Here is a 22,151-nt window from a genome sequence, read left to right as displayed (position 1 = left end):
AAGAAACATTTGTTTATAAAAACTGTGGACTTTGAACTGAGCCTGAAACACAGCCAACCAGGCCACTACCTTGCAAAAAGCTTCACCTGCAGCTGGCCTGAGGCCAGCAGGTTCCTGCGTGAGAGATTTAGAATCGGTCCACCGTCCCACTTGGCCCGACTGTCTTGTTGCTCTGTGAGAACCAGCCAGGGTGTTTGAAAACAGCTTTTGGAAAAGGCTAATGTACAATTCTGGGTGGAAGTGCAGTTTCACTGTTCCTGAAGTGATAGGCCCTACATACTTTCTTCTCCTCTGGGAACGTTGATCTTCAATGTTTTCTCAGCTTTGAGCCATTTAAAAAGAGAAGCACATGTTGGGAGCTTCAGCAAACTTCTGTTTGCCCTAAAGCTATAGCAAGGTAGGGTAAGTGTGCAAAGGAACAGGGGACGCGGCAGACAACGGTGACACCAGACAGAGGGGTGGGGCCCAGGAGCCGCCTCAAGACCTCAAAAGCTCAGGGGAGCTGCTGTGTGGAGCTCACTGCCGACGACATGTAACTGCTGGGCGACTGGCCTTCCTGATTCCAAGGTGGGCACCGGACACCGGTCACTTCAGACAGTCATACCTCCTCGTTCCACTGCCACCATCTCAGGTGTCTTTTAGCTGCAACCAAATCATTTAAAGATGCTGAAAAGCATATTCCCTTTTGAAGGATGTACCTTAGTTTGTTTAAAATCCATGTTTTTCAATCCTAAGACCTATACAGTGCCACAAATTGACCAAGGCTTTGTGTAGGGGAAGGGAGGGGGACAAAGTGCATGGAAGAGATAGGAAAAGGACAGAATTTTTTAAAAATTGAAGTATAGTTGATTTACAGTGTTGTTACTTTCTGGTGTACAGCATAGTGATTCAGTTATGTGCATATATATATATATATTCTTTTTCATTAAAAGTTATTACAAGCTATTGAATGCGGTTCCCAGGTCCTTGTTAATCTGCTTTGGATATAGTAGTTTGTATCTGCTAATTCCAAACTCCTAAATTATCCCTCCATCCTCTTCCCCTTTGGTAACCATAAGTTTGTTTTCTGTATCTGTGATTCTTTTTCTGTTTTGTAAATAAGTTCATTTGTATCATTCTTTAGATTCGACATATAAGTGATATCATAAGATATTTGCCTTTCTCTGACTTCCTTCACTAAGATAATCTCTAAGTTGCTGCAAATGGCATTATCTCAGTCTTTTTATGGCCATTGTTTGTGTCGGGGGGTGCGTGTTCATATCACAACTTCTTTATACATTTGTCAGTGGACATTCAGGTTGCTTCCATGTCTTGGCTACTATAAATAGTGCTGCTGTGAACATTGGGGTGCATGTATCTTCCATTAGAGTTTTCTCCAGATATGTGCCCAGGAGTAGAACTGCTAGATCATAGGGTAAGTCTATTTTCAGTTTTTTAAGTAATCTTACACTGTTTTCCACAGTGGCTGCACCGAATTACATTCCCACCAACAGTGTAGGAGGGTTCCCTTTTCTCCACATCCTCTCCAGCATTTACTGTTTGTGGACTTTTTAATGATGGCCATTCTGACCAGTGTGAGGTGATACCTTGTAGTTTTGACTTGCATTTCTCTGATAATTAGCAAAGTTGAGCATCTTTTCATGTGCCTCTGGGCCATCTGTATGTCTTCATTGGAGAATTGCTTGTTTAGGTCTTCTGCCCATTTTTGGATTGGGTTGATCGGGCCTTTGTTATTGAGTTGTATGAGCTGTTTGTATATTCTGGAAGTCAGGCCCTTGTCAGTTGTATCGTTTGCAGATATTTTCTCCCAGTCTGTAGGTTGTCTTTTCATTTTGTTTATGGTTTCCTTTGCTGTGCATTAGGTCTCATTTGTTTATTTCTGCTTTTATTTCTTTTGTTTTGGTAGACTGACCTAGGAAAACACTGCTTTTATTTATATCCAAGAATGTTTTGCTTATGTTCTCTCCTAGGAGATTTATGATGTCCGGTCTTAGGTTTTAAGTCTTTAAACCATTGTGAGTTTATTTTTGTGTATGGTGTGAGGGAGTGTTCTAACTTCATTGATTTACATGTGGCTGTCCAGCTTTCCCAACACCACTTAGAAAAGGGCATAAGATTGGATCTTAAAAGTAAGGGAAGAAGAGGTCATGGGAGGATGACTTCAGAATGGTATTTTTTTTTCTCTGCCAGGAAACTTAGTTATGATGTACAAGGATACTGATTTTTGAATTCAGGGCAAGTGGCCCTAAATCCATTAGGGGTGTGCTGGTTTGTGCTTCATTCAGTGAGTTTATACATAAAGACAGAAAGATGTGACTTTGTGCACAGAAATCTGCAGCAGGTTTCCCCAGAAACCCTTCAGAGAAGTGGGATTGCGTTCCCAGCAGGGGAGAGTAAGAATTGCCTCTGGAGCCACAGTGCGTGAACTTACGAGTCAGAAACAGAGTGGACTGGCACACTAAGGGACCCTCTAGGTAGGGTTAGAGGATGAGTTACAAGGGGTGCTGTTAGGTCGGAGACGGGAGACTTCCGGCCCATGGGTGATGACTCCCAATGCCCAGCCCCTAGAGTGCGTTTGCACAGAGACATCTGTGTTGGGTGCAGGATTTGAGGGGTGCTGTTTTACATGACGACCTGGAAGGAGCAGAAGAAAGGGGAACACGTGTTCTACACCCCCGCCACCCAACCAGCCGGGGGGTTTGCCCACAGACCCTGGGATTGTTACTTGCAGGCTCCGACCCCAAAGCAGCTGTGGTCGCCGAGGTCCAAGCAGAAGCAGAACTGCTTCCCCTCTCCCCTCACTCCTCCAGAGCCCACAAAGCGGCTCCAGGGCTGAGGGGAGGAGACTCCCCAGAGGTTCAGGTGGTAGGCGTCATGAGGAGCAGAGATGGTGGGCAGGTGCCTTGGCCAAGTTGGAGTGGAGGAATGTGAACAGAGGTTCATAGAGGGAGATGTGCCAAGGTCCTGCAGTTACAGGGGATGGGCGCTGAGAGCTCTTAGGATTTATCATTCAATGTAAATATAATCTCATTTGTATCCACACAAGGGTGAGGCTTGAGATACTCAGTTTATGCAGACGAAAAGCCACCTCCACTATTGCAGCCCCCACCAGGTCAATGACCAATGAAGGGGGGGTTCCATCAGATTTTAGGGGCACAACCAGAGTCGGTGGAGCACCTCTAATCAACTGTAGAGGTGCCATCATTGAGAACTGTGTAGCCCTTGGGAAAGGAAGAGCTGGATGTCTTTGGCCAAGGACAGCCAGGAAAGGTAGTAAAAGGCCCTTGGCTCGCCCTCAGTCTATTCCTCATTCATGCATTCACATTCATTCAACAAATGTTCACTGAGCACCTAACACACACCATGCACTATTCTAGGTGCCCGAGATACAGGAACAAACAAAAAGGATGGAAGACCCACCATCTTGGGGCTTATGCTTTAAAAAGCAGACAGATAATAATTATCTATATTTTCCAACTACATAGTACCTTAGACAGTCCTGAGAGCTAAGGATAAAAATAAAGCAGAGGAGGAGGATGGGAGGAGTGTAGGAAATTGTATGTGCAGCTTTAGATAGGGTGGTCAGGAAAGGTGTCGGCTGAGAAGGTGGCTTTTGAGTGACGATGTAATGGTGGCCACAGTGAGCTCTGCAGATAGAGGCCGAGGGCAGTGTGCATGAAGACTTGAGGCAGGAGCATGCTTCCGCATTGGCGAGACAGTAAAGAGGCCACTGGGGCTAGAGTGGAATATGAAAGAGGGAGGAGGCGTGAGGTCCGAGAGGGGGCAAAGGGGCAGGTCATGCAGAGCCCTGAGACCACTTTAACCACCCACTTAACCGAGAGTGGAAACCATGCAAAGGTACGGAGCAGAGGACTGGACGGTCTCATTCCAGGAGGCCTTTCTCCGTGGGAGGAGAGAATCTGCAGCTCACATCAGAGCTACTCTGTCCCTTGGCATGTTTGCAAGGAGAGGCTCATTAGGAAGAAGGCAGGGTGTGGCAAAATCTTTGGAGTTGGGGGTCCTTGAATTTTTAGAGCATCTGAGCCCTTACCTCACCTTCCCCCTCAGTGAAAAATCATCTAAAATAAAATATCCCCAAGATAGAGAGCACCTTCACAATTGTGCTGTCGATGGAGACCTGGAATCAGGTTGACCCAGTCAACCAAAGCCCAGGGAGAAGCAGTGGGGCCTTGGAGTCACTGAGCCGCCCTGGGGCTCTGCTCTTCATGCCTCGAATGTGAGCTGTGCAGAGGGTCCCCCAGGAGGAATCAGGCAATTACTCCTGCTACGAAACTGACCAACGCCTGGAGGCCAAGAGCTGCCCTTTGGGGAGGCTGGGGTGAGAACGAGAGGCATCTGTGCAAGTGCTGTCCTGGCCCAGGCTCTGAAGCTGCGAGGAACTGCTTATTTCCTTTAAATGTGGGGTGGTATCTCTGAACTTACTATTTTTTCTTCATTTAAAAAAATTGTGGCGAAATACATATAACATAAAATTTACCATCTTAAACAATTTTAAGTTCCATGGTATTGGATATATTCATACTGTGTGACCATCACCACCATCCATCTCCAGAACTCTCTTCATCTTGTAACACTGAAACTCAGTGCCCATTAAACAGTAACTCCCCAATCCCCTCCCTCCCTGACCCCAGTAATGGCCCTTCCACTTTCTTTGGACCTATAAGGTCAGAGAAGACTTCTTGTAAATCCATGGCTCCATTAGACAGTGGGCTCAAGGCAAGGGTCTAATGTAGACTTGTGTAGGACCCATGCCTTGACCTGGGGTTGCCAGTTCCACTGGAGCAGGAAACCAAGGAGAGGTCTCTGGGGACGCCAAGGGTCCTCCCACTCTGCTCTTCCTCCATAGAGACTGGCTGAGGCCCAGCACACACTACAAGGGACCCTCTGTAAAGACCTTTGGACTCTTGCCACAAAATAAGAACTCATTACCATATGAGATAGTCCAATTTGTGTAAATTCCCTTTTACCAGAAAAGCAAACAATTTGGGGAATTTGTATGGCTGATAAAAAGGCAAAAACAGAAGGAAAAAAAAAAAAAAAAGACTGGACTGTTCGCATTTAACGAATGTTTCCTACCTAGCAGGACGAAACCTGTCTTTATTGAAGGGGGAGTGGAAGGTAAAAAGGTAATGTTCGCCTGCAGGTTGAGATATGCAGACATACCTAATTTCCAGAGTACTGAATTTCAGCAGGATGACTGTGGAGAAGCTGGAACTCATCTCCTCAGAATTTCCCAGGTGAAGGGGGACAGGAGAACTGAGACTTCTCTAATAAGTGACAAAAACTCTGTGGGTAATAATTTGACATTTTTAGTGTGAAAGTCTCTATTGAAATAGAATGCGTAAATTAGTAACTCTTGGGAGACCTGCTTAGAGGAAAAACAGAATGGAGATCACGGACCCTATTAACTCACATCTCAAGCCTCTGATGAAATATTCCTGAGGGAATGGGGGAGTGACTAGGATGCTCCAAGTACCTGGAAACTTTGTTAAGCCCACAAGCTCGTGTTTCATAAAGTTGCAGAGTAGAGTCCTCAACTGATTTTACAACTGAGATTTATGTCTCTAACAAAATAAGATATATTGCAAAAGAACCCTTCTGCTAGCCTCTGCTGGAGAGGGAATGATAAATTCTCTAAAGATACTGTTTACTGTGCCAAGTTATCTATTTTTTCTGTAAATTCTCCACATCGCCCCAGGTTAGAACTCCAAATCTGTTGTTCCCATCAAATCAGTTTCCCCACAGAATGAAGAAGGCGGTAGATACTTAAAACTCATTGTTATCTGTTAAGAACCCAACAAGAACCACTGAGATTAAGAGGGTCTGTGTAGTGAAGGTGGAGAGAATGTGTAGGGAAAAAAAGATCCACATGCCGATTATTTTCTAATAAAACGGTTCATTCTATCAGTAAGTGGAGGGAATTAAATATAAACAGATTTGTTTAAACCCAATTTCACTACTATTTTGTAGGTTGTTTTAATCCTATTCGGACATCAGTTGTTCAATAAATGGTGATGTTTTCACAGATAGGAAACAACTGAGCTGAAGTTTTCCAGACCTGCAGGATTCTTATATACAAAATTTGAGAAAATCATATGGCTGTAGAACATATTCATAGATTTCACAAGCTTAGAATTCCATCCAGCAAAATGACTATTTGTCAGGAAGTACAAGAGTCTTAAAAAAATTAAAACAGAAAATAACAATGACAGCAACAATGTATTCAGTGCCTGCCGCGTGACAGGGACTTTATATAGACACAGTTCCCGCTGCTGATCCTTCCAGCTGCCCTGCAAAGTGGTGTTAATATTCCTATGTCACAGAGGAGAAAACTGCAACCTGCAGGAATTGTCTAATGTAAAGTCTTACCCATGCGTAACTAAAGCACACAACCAAAATTTTACCTGATTCTGTCTCACTCCTAAGTCCTGTACACGTTCCATCACTAGTGCTCTGTTCAGTACTACAATTAGGTAGGTGTTACCTGGAAATTCAAAAACCCTAGTCTTCATAAATAAAATTCCAAATCCATAATTGAGGGTCATAAATTCATTTCAAATGTATTTGTGTGCAGGCTTCCCTAATCAACATCCTTGATTGAATTCAAATTTAATAGACTTCTTTACTCTAAAATGAAGATAGAAAAACTGGCTTATCTCCTTCAAGCTTACTGAGTGCCTGCGATGGCCCAGGCACTATTTCAGACACTGGGGATGCAGAGACAGACGGCAGGCTCTGTCATTAACGCTGTAACGACTGCAGTTGTGAGCACGACAGAAACTTTTCAAACATACTGATTTAAAAGGACTGATCATAGAAAAGGATAAAAGGACTGTTAGGTGTTTCAGTCTATCTCTGCTAAACCCACATGGCAATTAAGCAATAATGCCAGAACAGCACTTTATACTGCATTTTTCTTTTTCGATGTCAAACGTTGTAAATGAAAAGTGAAGAGGATGTCGGCTTGGAGGCCAGTTCTCTATTCTCACACTGTGACTAAGCTTCAGCCTCAGCTCCTTCATGTGTAAAAACGGGGGTGGTAATATGGCTTTTCAGGGCTGTTGCCCAGGCTCTTGGCATGATATCCAAGAACCTGAGGCTCTCCTTTCCAGTCCAGTCTACAGCACTATCACCGAGTCCCCTGGGATCCTGTCTCTTTGAACTACTTACTGGCACCTCCAACAGACCAAATGCCTCCTGCCCTTGCATGGCTGTTTCGTTCCTCATCCAGGACTGCCCAGCGCTCCCCTGCCTGTGCAAATCTCCACCACTCGGAAACCTTCCTGATACCCTCCAGTCTGAACTAAGAGCTCCCTCCTCACTTTTCCTTGAATGGATTATCATTTGGACCATTAATCTTTTCTGATTCCTTCACTGGGCTCAGGACAGTGCTCTACAAAGAGTGGTGCTCAGTATTTGCTGAACCAGCGAATGAATCTATTCTTGATCAGCACAGGGAAAGGGCTGGGAAAGAAGGTCCTCTTCCTCTTCCTTCGCCAGACTCCATTCAGTAATTAGCTGTCAAAGATGTAAATAAAAATTTTAAACAGCATATTTTCCAGTGAGGATGTAATTTTTCCAACACTTATGACCTCAGACTCCAGTAAAGAAACGATTTTGTTCTGGAGAAGGTGTGGAGAAAAGGGAACCCTTCTACACTGTTGGTGAGAATGTAAATTGGTGCGGCCACTATGGAAAACAGTATGGCGATTCCTAAAAAAACCCTGAAAATAGACTTATCATATGATCCAGCATTCCCACTCCTGGGCATATATCTGGAGAAAACTCTAATTTGAAAAGATACATGCACCCCAATGTTCACAGCAGCACTATTTACAATAGCCAAGACATGGAAGCAACCTGAATGTCCATCAACAGATGAATGAATAAAGATGAAGTACGTATGTATACAATAGAACACTACTCGGCCATAAAAAAGAATGAGATAATGCCATTTGCAACAACTTAGAGCTTATCTTAGTGAAGTAAGTCAGAGAAAGGCAAGTAACTAATGATATCACCTATATGTGGAATGTAAAAAATGATACAAATGAACTTATTTATGAAACAGAGACAGATATAGAAAACAAACTTACGGTTACCAAAAGGGAAGTGCAGAGGGAAGGATGAAATAGGGAGTTTGGAATTAGCAGATATAAATTACTGTATCTAAAATAGATAAACAACAAGGTCCTACCATATAGCACAAAGAACTACATTCACTATCTTGTAATAACCTATAATGAAAAAGAATATGCAAAAGTATATACATGTATAACTGAATCACTATGCTGTGCACCAGAAACTAACACACCGTTGTAAATAACTATACTTCAGTTTTTTAAAAAGTGACTTTGAAGATAAGTAGTCATCTCCAAGTGTTTTATGTACTCCTATCATGAAAATATTTTTTTGTGTAAATACACAGAAATTTTAGTTAACCTCAATCTACATATACATACTAATTTATAGTCCTACTGTATTGATATAAGATATATACAGAAAATGTGATTTTTAATTAAAGAGATAGTTTTAATAGTTTTTTTTTTTTGCACCCCAATAAATGGTTTTTGCACAAGCAAAGTTTACTTTTGGCTGAGCAGCTGGCTACATTTTCTGGTGGAAAGGAAGTCGTATTTTTCTTTTTCTAGGCTATCCCCTAGTGTTGGCTGTTTCCTCTCTCTATTTGGGTCCTCTTAGGAGACCACCAGCATTCTTCAAATGTTAGTGAAATAAAACAGAAGGGTTTGGTGCTCTGGATTCTCAGTCTGGAAATGTCACAATTTAATCTCAAAGGTTTGCTGTGAAGTTGTAAGCATGACAGTGTGAAACTCCACAGGTGGTTCTTGAATTCCTTGTTTGTTTTCACTGTGACCTGACTCTCATAAAATTTTATTTTTTTCTTCACAACTCCCAGGATTTGTGGTCATATGCTTTAAATGGAGAGGAACACTGTCAAAATAGTATCAAGGAATTATCACTTTTACATTGTTTTTTATTAAATCAGAAGCCCTAATATGCAGATAATCTAATATTAGTTTTTATCTGTATCTTAAAAAACACCAATAAAAAATAAGTTTGTTTTGAAAACATATAAAATGCCCACAGTGTTAAAAAACCATTTTAATTTTGTGCATACACACTCAGAGGAAAAGAATATCAGATGGTTAGTCTCCAAAAGTTAACAATGTAAATCCCAAGATGGTGAGATTGAAGTTAATTTTGTTCTCTTCTTTGTGCATTTCTGCAATTTTGCAGACATCCTCTAATGGCCGAGCACTTATTTTTTTAAAACAAAAGTATACATATAACCAAGTGTAAATAATTTATATAGGTTTCTATAATACAAACTTCCCATAGTAATTTTTTAAATACCTTTTAGAGTTATTGGTACTGAGAAGAAAATTGTCTATTTCCATGTTTTGTGATGACCTTTAATTTTAACATACTTTTTAATGTTATTTTGGTTTCACATAAGAAAATGACATTTTAAATCAAATGATTCATAATGGAACCTCACTTGTCTAGATTTTAGACACATTTTAGATTAGGGATATAAGGAAAGGCAGAGAATGGGTCTAGAGGAGCATGTAAATTAATGGCATCAAAGCAGAAAGGAAGCTCCTGTGTCAGAAGGTGGGTCTATCTGGAGAAGATTAAGATTGTGGAGAGCCCCAAATAATCCAAACAGGTGACAGTCCCTGTAAGGAAAGCCCTCATCATATAAATGGGTGGTCTGGAACCCCAGTCCCCCCGTTTTTTTCTGGCAGAGTTTCAGTTTGGCTCAGATGGCCCATGTGCCTAGTTGGTCTAAACTGTATCTGATGGTCTCCTACCCTTGTCATTGACTCTTTTAGGCAACCCTGCCATTGGGACCTGAGAGGTATTCTGTTGAGGGCATTCTGGATAGATTTTCTCCCTCTTTATAAAGGCTGATAAAAGATTTAAACCAACTGTTGAAAGCCATAAAAGAATAACGAAGGCAGACAGGACTGGAGTGGCCAAATTCCTAGAGAGGTAGGAGACAAACTGAAAGAAACTATTTATTCTTTTCCATTATCAGGACACACTACTTCTACCCGTTGATGGTGTGGGGAGTGAAGGTGGAGCAGGAAGTGACAGCTGGGCCGAGGGACAGTCTCACTGGGCTGGAAAGAGTTCAGGTTTGGAGTTTCCAAGGAGGACGAGTAGATAGAGGTTGAAGTTAGGTGGTGCTGAGACCCCAGACAAGTCTACTATGAGAAAGAACAAAGCATGAAAAGATGAAGCCTAAGAAAGCCTAGGATCCACCCGCAGCCAAATCAAGCTGACCTGAAAACAGACTCTCTGCCTTCGAGAAAGGAATTAAATCCTCTTTGGATGAAAGTATCATCAGCCAGAGCCTTACAATTTTTCATACCCAGTGTCTGACATTCAGTGTATGAACAAATGGGATCAAATAACCAAAGCCAACGAAGAAAAACAGATTATATACAGAGACCTCAGGGTGACTAAGGGATTGAAGTTATCAGACAAGGAAGAAGTAACTTTGATTCGCATGTTTAAGAAAATAGAAAAGTTGAGAATGTCATCAGAAAAACTGTAGGAATCTTACAAGGGGCAGAAGGCACTGGTAATGTTCTGTATCTTGATCTGTGTGATAATGAACTTTTACCAGAAAACCCAATTCATTAAGCTGAACATTTAAGATTTGTGTATATATGTTAAACTATTTAAGAAGCTAAGTAATAAAATTCTAAGAGGAAGAAAGAAAATGTCTAATTCCTCTTTACTGGACATCATCGTATCTGTGAGCCTTCAAGTTAATGAGTTTCTCTGAAGCATGAAAGAAGACACGGTTGATGTGATGAAGATGTCAAAGGAGAGAGCTGGAAATTACCTAGGTCCACGTGATGTAACAGATATTTAAGACCAGCACACTTAAACAGGCACCAACCAATCAGAATGCACACCAACTGTAAACCAGTTGGTATGGCTGAACTGGCATTTGCTATCATTTTTAAAGCCACAGAAACACAGAATTAACTATTTGAGAATAGTCCTGTTGTCATAATTAAAAGAGTAGGATCTGAAGCTGGACAGCTTGGGTTTAAATTCTAGTATTTGTGTCCCCTTTGGCAATTGTTAGTCTTTCCATGCTTCAGTTGCCTCATCTCCAGTTTGGGGCACATCATGAGCTTTATATAAAGGAGTAAATGAGCCAACACATATTAAGAACCTAAGATAATACCTGGGACTTAGTCCTCAATTTTTATTTATTGAATTATTAAAACGATTATTCCTTATGAACTTCTGTTATGTGAAGTAATTAGCCCTAATTAGCCCCCCCTGTTGAGGCTTGAATTTGGATCTTCTAGTTACTTGCTAAAACCATCCCACTGCACTCACATGGCATCCAGCAAGGACTGAAGTATAGGGCAGTCACTTAATTGGCCTTCAGGTAAAAGTCCTTTCTGGATGAATGCTTTTCGAAGGATTCTCTCAGGCTAGTTCTTTTGCTTTGTCCTTCCCAAGAATCAACCTGAACACAGGTGTACTGTTGCCACGAAACAGATATCCCCACATAGCTGCCACACTTCAGCAATGATTCAAGTATGCTTTTCACATTATCTTATTTAAAACATGGCAAAATCCTTATTACCAATAAGTACAGCTGTATGTATACTTGAGAAGGGTAACAGCAGGGCTGTGGAACACATTTCCCTGGCTCAATAGCTCTCGTTTCTGGGATTCGTGCCAGCTGGTCTGGAGCCGCTCTCAGTTGCTGTCCATGGCTACCAATACCCATCCAAAAAATGTCCTTTTCTAAGACTTCGTTCTAAGTTGTCATAGTCTTTTTAAAGTAACATTACTTCTGAGACTCCTAAGGATAGAAGCCCAGGTCAAGCAAACATAAGCTATGTTCAGGGAGATGTTCAGGGCAGGGTTATAATAGTAAAAATTTGACAATAATCTCAAGTTCCAATAATAAGAAAATAGTTAGGTAAATGATTATAGAGTGACTCAGTGGAATAATCTGTTGCCATTAAAAAAAGAGCCATAAAGGTATATAGCAACAAGGAAAACAGGAGATCGTGCGTTTTAAAAATAGGATGTTGGTGCAGCCATTATGGAAAATAATATGGAGATTCCTCAAAAAACTAGACTTACCATATGCTCCAGCAATCCCACTCCTGAACATGTATCTGGAGGGAGCTATAATTCGAAAAGATACATGCACCCAATGTTCATAGCAGCACTATTTACAATAGCCAAGACATGGAAGCAACCTAAATGTCCGTTGACAGATGACTGGATAAAGAAATTGTGGTATATTTATATAATGGAATACAACTCAGCCATTAAAAAAAATAATAATGCCACTTGCAGCAACATGGATGGAACTAGAGATTGTCATTCTAAGTGAAGTAAACCAGAAAGAGAAAGAAAAATACCGTATGATGTCACTCATATGTGGAATTAAAAAAAAAAAAAGAGGACACTAATGAAGTAATCTACAAAACACAAACAGATGTGCAGACATAGTGAACAATTTTATGGTTACCGGGGGGAAAAGGGTGGGAAGGGATAAATTTGGGAGTTTGAGATTTGCAAAGGTTAACCACTATATATAAAAGTAGATTAAAAAAACCAAATTTGTTCTGTATAGCACAGGGAACTATTTTCAATATCTTGTAATAACCCTTAATGAAAAAATATGAAAACAAATATATGTATGTATATGCGTGACTGGGCCGTTATGCTGTACACCAGAAATTGACACATTGCAACTGACTATAATTCAATTTAAAAAAAAGTAAAATCAGGATGTAAACTTATATAGACGACGTCAGGATAAGTAAGTTTGCAGAAGCATGCACAGGAAACATCAAAAGAAGTACAGCAAAGTGCAAAGCATGGTGGTGGTAGAGCCATAGGACTATGGATTTTTGGGTTGTTTTGTCTTTTCTGCATAACAAATTCTCTATAATAGAATTACATTCATTCAATTAGTGGAACTTTTACAAATTAAATTAATTAAAAATAAATATGTTCACATGTTGTATCATCCTGAAAATATGAAATTCAAAGCCAAAGTTATGTGTAATTTGGGTCTATCAGATGTCTAGATTCTAGGCTAGAAATTCACCTCTTCTTAATTTCAGTGGTACCTCATTTATATAGTCAGCTCAAATCTTTGGAATGTGGCCAAGAAATGGATAAAAAGTAAAAAATAAAAGGATTCTAGCAAGCAGTGAATGTCACTTTGCTCTCAGGCTCCTTCTCAGAGCCAGTCAGGAGCCTACATTCTTGCCACAATTCTAACAAGTTACAGTTTTAGGTCATAGCTTGTGAGATGCAGGAAACTGAAAAATGTATGGGGCTGCAAAAAAGTGACACCTGCCACCCTGACAGTAGAGTCCAGAGACAGAGAAAACTACCCCAAAATGGACCAAAACATTTTGGAAATGATGTAATATGAGGTGCCAAGCGTAACTATATTCCGGCATTTCCTATGGCAGTTGGCTCTAACAATGACATTGGAGCCCTCAACAGCAAGACACTTTACCCTACTTGGGATGCTGTCTCGTCAGAGAAGCATGTGGAATACACATTTTAGAAAGAATTCCACTGAATATGGTTTCTTTTTAAAAAATATTTTTGGTACTTGTTTTGCCTTAAAACACACACATACAACTGCAAGGAATTGCTCAGTCCTTCATTACAGGCAATAAATGAGGAATTATACTTGAGCTTTCCTGTTGAAAAAAAAAAGTGGCAACTTTTTATTGAACTTTTTATTGAACCCTCTCCTCAAATTTCCCTGGTTTTGCTCTGTTACTAATGAAACACTAAGAGAACATGTTTCAATCTCAGGCTTGCAGTTGTCCTTGTCTCCTGTTCCATACCCTCCTCCACTCCTGCCTTTTTTCCCTCCACACTCCCTCCCACCGCGTGCTGATCATGGGTCTAAGCTGCACCGTCTGCGGGGAATTAACATGGAGATATGTAAATGTCAGTTTCTGTCATGGCTAACCAGAAACTCTTCCGCCAGGGTCTCCACCAGCACTGTAATCCCTGGGAGGTGGGCTCTACAGGACTGGGGCTGCCTGGGGATCGCAGCAGTGGGGGCCTCTGGGAAAGTTTTAAGGTTGTTTGCTTTCGTGGATTTGTTCCAAGTGAGGCACGTGTTTTTCAAAAACGAATGCCAAAGATAACAAAAAATGCAAAGGAGAGGGGAGACGGAGACTTATCCACAATATACCAGTGAACCCGGATAAGACTTACTAAACAGCAGAATGTTCAAGGGCGTTCTGCACTCCACCACATTTTGAATGACCCAGAAGGACTGAGGTTAAAAACAGTGTACATAATCGCTTGGAAGACACTGACTTGGGACCCTGAATATGTTTTAACATCTTCTTCATGTCACTTGGGGCATAGGCCACCACAGTATTCTGTTATTTAAGCTGTGTACAGCTATATTTGAGTGGTCTTTGTTGACAATTTTGTTTCCAAGTAATTTTCTAAAAACATGCTAATTACTGTTCCCTGTCATTAGCTACTGTAATTTGTTTTCAGGGCTGATGGTCAGCTCGATAATTGTGTTCAGAGCGCTGAATGGGTTTGCATGATCGGTTGGTGCACCTCCCTGTTAAACTTACTGCTGTTTCTTGAACCCTCTTTAGATTTAAAAGAGTATGTCATTTACGTCTTTAAAGAAGATAATGGAAGATGATTATTTTTGTGTTATTATCATTTAGCACTTGCACAGCACTTCCATTTCCAAAGGCATTACAGTCATTTATTAATTATCCAGCCCTGCACCCTTGAGCTCTAAGCCATTTGGAGTTGCTCTGATTTCTAGATAAGCCACTGAGGCTGGGGAAGGATGCTTGGTGGGTGAGACGCTTCCTCCCTTCCTGTTAGGGATTCCCAGTCTTTTTCCAGGCCACCTCACCCCACTGGGATGTGCACAGGCCTGGCTTCATGGCTGTGCTTGAAGTTTTGTGTTTGATGTTCTCTAAATGTGTGTATTAAAGTACATTCCAAAGTCACATATAGATGGCTTTGGGATTATGTGATGTTTGGGATTTCCCCTATTACTGTTCACTTTTGAAAATCCATATTGAGTTTCCCTTCTATGTCAAGCAGTGAGCTAGGCTCTGGGGAGAGTCCCACCATGCAAATCATTAAGAATACAACTGAAAATCCTGTTAGGTAATGTGTGTGATAGCATCTGAAGAAAATCCCCTAGGAGAGCCAGTGGACTCATGTCTTCTTGGAAGGGCAGGGGTAGTGTTTGAGCTGGAACTTGGAGACTCCAGTTTTGTATGTGTGCCTTGGGTGGGAAGTAGGGGGGATAGGATCAAGAAGAGGTGGAGATAAGTAGGGCTATTCCAAGGAGGAAAAAAAAAACATGGAAAATGGGAACTCAGGGGAAACAGTAAGTTATTTGCCCTGATTAAAGGGTTTGTTGTAAGGAATGGTGGTAAATGAGGCTGGAAAAATGGTTTAGAGGCTCATTCTGGGTGGTCTTGAGTTGTCTGTTGATCAGGGTGAACTTTCCCACTAAGTGCTATCTCTCCAGTTGGACTCTAAGTGACTGGAAGTAGCCGGAAGTATAGGGAAAGTAATAGATATAGTTGCATAAGCTGTTTGGGAGAAAGTTACACAGAGAGATTAGTGATACAGATGAAAAGCCAGTGACCAAACAACCGAGAGAACCAAGAGGATAGACTTTAGAGGGAAAACTGAAAGTTAAATAAGGGATGAATTACACTGAAGAATACTGAAATAACAAGATTGAGGAGATTTTTCTGATTTTCTATCAATAAATGTATCATATCTTAAACAACATGGGCTTCACTCACTCATTTGTAGGTGATTAAAGGGTTGAATACTCTGAATTTCAGCTCTTATTTACTTACTCATAGATTCCTCTGTCTCTCTGCCTTTCTGACTTTGTCTCCACCCTGCACTCTCTACCAGATTTGCGTCAACCTCTATTTCATGCCAATGCCCACAGGAAGTCCCATCAGATCAATGATACTGTGATTTGTGCAGTTTACAGAGATGGGCGGGATGTTGAGAGTGTGGGTCCCATCACCACCACCTTTTATCTTTGTCCTCTCCTCGGCATCACCCTGCTTATAGAGCCCCTCTCTGACTCAGGAAGTGCCCCTTCTTGACAAGTGGCCCTCCCCACCTGCTCTCAGCCTGTAGACGCTGAAGATCTGGCCCCTGATCCACATTCTTGGTTTATAAAGATACAAAATATAATCAAGTTGGAACAACTATGATTTATTGAGCATCTACTATGTGCAAGGTCCCGAACTAAGAGCTCACCCGCATTATCCCATCTGTCTCTCCAACTCTATGAGGGAGGTATTACTAAGCCACGTTACAGGCAAGGAAAGAGAAGCACACAGAGGTTAAGGGACGCGCCCAAAGTAATCCGCGTTTTAAGAGGCAGATCTATCAGTCACCAAAGAGTGGCGTCTTAAAAAAAGTGTCATTAAGATTGTCTTCTTTATTCAGTGCTGAAGACACACTGTCTTATCCTCTGGGTAAGAATAAAATAAGCTACAGCACAGTTTTCAATACAGGAACCTCAGTTAGTAATGAATAATCAGTGAGTGAGGTATTAACATAGAGGTTAAAGTCTCTGATAATTACAACGATGGCCCATCCAATACTGAGTCTTTCAAACTGTTCACAGCTGCTGGTGAAAAATCTTTCCAAAAGGTCCTGGGCACTTCTGTGTATTAGTTAATAGGACACAGTGAACTGACTGTTTCTAGGAGGGTTGTTTTGAGACACTGAAAGCATTTGTTATTGCACTGAGTGTATCAGCGAGGCTACCAGAAGTCAGCGTCTCTGTAGCAGCGGGTGCTTCTTACACGGGTTTTCACTGAATACCACACCTCCTCCTCACCGTGGGTTGAATGTCATCCCCCGCCCCAATTCATGTGTTGCTGTCCTAACACCCCGATACCTTAGAATGTGACCTTATTTGGAGACAGGGTCTTTACGGAGGTAAGCAAGTTAAAATGAGGTCATTAGGATGGGCCCTAATCCAGTATGACTGGTGTCCTTATAAAAGGGCAACTCTGGACACAGAGCACTCATAGCGGGAGGGCACAGGGAGAAGATGGCTCACTGCTAGCCAAGGAGAGGCCGGGAGCAGGGCCTTCCCTCACCACCGCAGAAGGAACCAACCCTGCAGACACCTTGACTTTACACTTCCCAGCCTCCGGAAGTGCGAGACAATACACTTCTGGTGTTGAAGCCACCCAGTCTGTTACTTTTTTACAGGAGCACTAGCAAACTACAATACCCGCATCCGCCCCCGGTCCTATGACAGTTGGAATTCCCTCTCCTTTCCTTGTGTTCATCACACTGAATAAGAACCAACAGACGTGATAGCCCCTCGGTGAGCTGTCACATGTTGAACGAAGTACCAGCCAGTGAGCTTGTCCTACAAGAGTTCCCTTTGAGTTGATCCACTCAAATGATTGAGTATGTAAGAACATGTATTTGAATATTACTTTCCCTGGATTAAAAAAGACAGGGATGAGTTATCCAGGGTCCAGGACAACTTTTGAGCCTGGCCCACACTGGAACAGGGGCTGATTCTAACATAGATGGATTTGTCTATCAGATCCTAGAGGTTGTTGGTAGTATTCCAAAAGGATCTTAAGACAAGTATATGCAGCTCCTTGCTCAAGATGTGTAAATAAACCGGCAGCCAAGTCAGCAGCCCCTTGTCTGTTCCTTTTTTAAAGTCATTTTCAAGACAAGCTCAAACACAACTCTCACAGTTGGTTCCTAGAGGAGTTAATGACTCCGAGCTCAAAAGGAATGACTTTTTTTGAATTATCCATTTGACAGAAGGCTCCCTCAGGCAACACGTTTACCCCCTGCCCACGGCCTCTGAAGTTAGCGATTGTGTATTAATTAGTTGAAGCCAAATCCCAGGAAGAACTAACCCTTGCCTTTTCTTTTTAAGAATACTGAGTTCACATGAGAAGACAAATAATTCTCAATTACCTGGAAGCTTCTTGTTACATGCACTGAAAGTTCCCTGGTAAATATTTTCATACCCAAATTCAGGACCTTTCATCTCAGTAGGACAGAAGTGCTACGAAGGCAGTTTGTTGTCTGCATGAAAAGATGAGAGCATTAACAAAAACGCGTTCCTCTCCAACGCTCTGCCTTCGCGGGCTTGTGAATGCCTAGCTTTCACAACAGATACGTAAGTTTTAGAGTTAATCATTGCCTTTGCCTCTGCATCAAAATGTACCACCCCTGGAAGAAGTAATTTCTGGTTCTTACTGGAACCCATTCATGTGGATGGGGGCCCAGCAGAGACGGGTCAGAAGGGCCACACCGGGCCCTGGAGCATGAGGGTTAGTTTTGCAGGGGTCAGTGGGACAACTGGCCCCAGAAGAACACTCGTGGCAGGGTGCCACAAGTTACACCAGGACTTGCAGCCTTTTTTTTTTTTTTTTTTGCAAATAGGGTTCGTCTTTCAGGTCTTCCTCCTATTTGACAGTCAAATACATGGAGTTCAGAGTTCAGTGGTACTACCCAGGTAAGAAGTCCAGTATTGGATCAACAGGTAACATTTTAAGTTGCTTGCACATTAGGAATTAGGCTTTTGTGTCTAATTTTCTACATGATCAAAATGATGCTAGCTAGATCAGAAGACAGGCCCCCCAGAGGGGTGGAGGTGAGGGGGTGGGGTTACCAAAGAGGATAAAAAGAGGAAACTGAAGACAAATGTCTAGCCCCCAGAACTGTGAAAAAATAAATTTGTTTCAACTACCCAGTTTGTCGTACTTTGTTGCAGCAGCCCTAGCAAACGAATACATTCACCTTGCTTTAGTCTCTATTTGTGTGAAGCTCTGTTAAAAATGGGAAATGCCTTTCTCCAAATACCTGGCTTCTTTTCATGGTGAGCTACAACTATAAACTCGGCCCACATCCAACCCTGCTGGAACATTCAAGGTATGTTAAATAAATCTAAGTCTTATTCTTGATGATACACTTACCAGGTCCATCACTGAAAACATATACCTAGAGGAGACGATGTAAGGAAAGCTCATGGAGCCAGAGATGCTGATAAAACTATTATCTGTCAGTGCTTACTGTCTGTCAGCACTTTGAATGCATAGACTCAATTCTTACATGAATTCTATGATTTGGATTTTAATGTAGACTAACGAAATAGTTGCTAGTCTATCACTGTTTACATGAGAAAGATGAAGCACAGAGAAATTAGGGAGTTTCCTTAAGATCATACATCTAGCCACTGAAGAAGAGGGATTTAAATCTTGGCAGTTAGACTCTATAGCCTGAGCTTTAAATCTCTCTGCTATTCGGCCAAAACACTTAACTTTAGCAATAAGAAAACAAAATAAAGTTGGAACTCTACCTCACACCAAAATATACAAAAATATACAAAAATAAAGACCTAAATATAAGAGCAAACTATAAAACTCCAAGAAGAGAACACAGATATAAATCTTTTTGATCTGTCATGAGGCAATAGTTTCTTAGACATGATACCAAAAACACAAACAAGAGAAAAAATAAACTTTATAAAAATTAGAGCACTTCAAAGGCTCTATCAAGAAAATTGAAAGACAATCCACAGAACAGGAAAAAATTTGTAAATTGTGTATCTGATAAAAGTCTAGTAATATCTAAAATACATAAAGAACTCTTAAAACTTTTGCCAACAACAAAAATACAAACAACCCAATTTAAAAATAGGCAAAGGCCCTGAATAGATATTTTCCCAAAGAAGATATATAATGACCAACAAGTATATGTAAAGATGTTCAGTATCATTAGTCATTAGGGAGATGCAAATCAAAACCATGATGAGATAACACCTCATACCTACTAGGATAGCTATAATAAAAAAATAAAAAGACAATAATAAGTAGTAGGGAAACTGTTGAGAAATTAGAATGTCATACCTTACAGGAAGGTAAAATGGTACAGTTGCTATAGTAAACAGTTTGGCAGTTCTTCAAAAAGTTACATGTAACTACTGTATAACAACAATTTTACTGTTGGGTATATATCCAAGAGAATTGAAAACATATTTCTACACAAAAGCATTTACATGAGTGTTCACAGAAGTATTATTTATAATAGAAAGTGGAAACAATGTTTATCAACTGATGAATGTATAAATAAAAAATGATATATCTATACAATGAAATAGTATGCAATCATGAATTACTGATACATCTGCACCACAGATGAACCTTGAAAACATTACACTATATGAAAAAAGGCAAACACAAAAGATTGCATACTGTATGATTCCATTATAGGAAATGTCCAGAATAGGCTACAGAGATAGAAAATAGATTAGTGGTTGCTGAGATTAAGTGGAGGGGGGGAATGGGGCGTAACTATTAATGAGTTAGGGTCTCCTTCTTCTTCTGGGATAGTGAAAATGTAATGGCTGCATAACTTTGTTAATATGCTAAAAACCACTGAACTGTCCACTTTAAAAGGATGAATTTAATGGTATGTGAATTCTCTCTCAAAAAAAGTACATACCTGAAATAAATGTTAGCCAAGATAAAATAATTTCAGATGTACTATATTTATTAGAGACTGTCTTTGGAGGAACAAAAGGTTGGCCGCTTTCCATTAATATGTATGTACATTAAAAATAATTTTAAAGCCTCAAAGATGACTTTAAGTTGTACTATGGAAAATGGAAATTTCAGCTTTCCTTTGAACTAAAACTTCCTCAAAGTACATGAGAACTAAAACTAAAAAGATTTAGCATACACTTCTAAAAAACTCAGTAAATTCTAATAAGATTTATAGATATTGAAAATGTAGAATTTTTGGTTTGGACTCTGCCACTGATAAAAGACCTTGGGCAAGTTTCTTAATCTGTTTGAACATGAGTTTTCCTATTTGTAAAATAGGTAAAATAATATCTCCTTTGCGGGGGATTTGCCAACATTCAACGAAATAACAAATTCAAAGTGTGGGACACATTTCATTTCACCCGGGGGGCTGTGTTGCTGCTGGTGGCGATGATAATGAGGACAATGGGGGATGCAAGCATCCCAGATGAATGGGTTCCTGCAGACCCAACAATCCCCAGCACAGGGCTGGACGTGAAGTAGATCCTAAACAAACACGTGGGCGTTGATTCGTTATTTCCTACTGGAAGCCAGACAAATGAAAAACATTTGTCTTCTGATTTGTCATCTCTTTTCAAGGGACATCCTAGACGTAGCCTGTAGCATGTCCTCTTTAACTAGCAAATGTGCCTTCCCCACTCATGAATGCTGGCTCAGGGCAGGCTACTCTACGATCTAATTTTCTTTTGATTATATTTTCCCCATCTAAGAAAGTTTACTCATTCGGTATTAAGCCAAACCGCGTAATCTGGAAGAACGAACTACAACTCCAGTTGGAAAGACCTCATTGGGTTTCAGCCATTGCTGGGAAAGTGGTAGTCCTTGTTTAAAGTCATTATTTTAACTGGCCAAGTGCCTTTTGCTTCCAGATTAATAATCTCTGCATCATGCCGAAAGCCTGGACGTTATTTTCACTTTTACACTAAATTTCACCAGATTTCTTTTGAAAAGAAAAACACACCCTCAATTTCAGAAGTCAAAACTCCTGTGAGTTTTTTTAGTCACCTTTTTTGGAGATCGAAGCTTTTGAGGGGAAAAAAAATCTCATCACACTGGTTTTAGTGCCCTTCGGCCATTCAGCCAGCTATTTTCACAGGCAAAAGGAAACAATATTTGGTTTTTGTTCATCTATTTGTTTCCGAGAAACTTTTGCCATGCCCCAGTTTAAACCGTACATATTAACATTAATCTGGTAAACAATGCAATATTTGGGGACCAAATCAGTTTCAGACACTTGCTTTGGGATATTACAATAGATTGAATTCAACAGGTTCAATACTGCCCCCTCTCCAAATTACTACAAAACCTAAAAGTGAAAACGCAAGCTGAAGTCAAAGGGTAAAAACAGAGGTACTGTTCCTTCAATAAGATGTTTCATCAAATACCAAGTTTTGGAACTATTCAGCTAATTCTCAAATGTTCCATGGTAATTAACTGGGCCAGTGAAAACCTAAAGTAAAACAA

General features: G+C 40.8%; 1 protein-coding gene across 1 annotated transcript in view; it reads right to left on the bottom strand.

Annotated features, from left to right (window-relative positions):
• Window positions 1–530: 530 nt before the first annotated feature.
• The window catches only part of CDKAL1 (CDK5 regulatory subunit associated protein 1 like 1), a 721,376-nt gene continuing 699,755 nt past the window's right edge, over window positions 531–22,151 (bottom strand). Inside the window, exon 21 of the transcript XR_004313468.1 lies at window positions 531–642. The gene's annotated coding sequence lies outside the window, so the exon portion shown is untranslated. The remainder of the gene's footprint in view (window positions 643–22,151) is intronic.

This window comes from Camelus ferus, chromosome 20, assembly GCF_009834535.1.
Source record: "Camelus ferus isolate YT-003-E chromosome 20, BCGSAC_Cfer_1.0, whole genome shotgun sequence".
NCBI classification, from domain to species: Eukaryota; Metazoa; Chordata; class Mammalia; order Artiodactyla; family Camelidae; genus Camelus; species Camelus ferus.
This window is presented reverse-complemented; position numbering and strand designations above follow the sequence as displayed.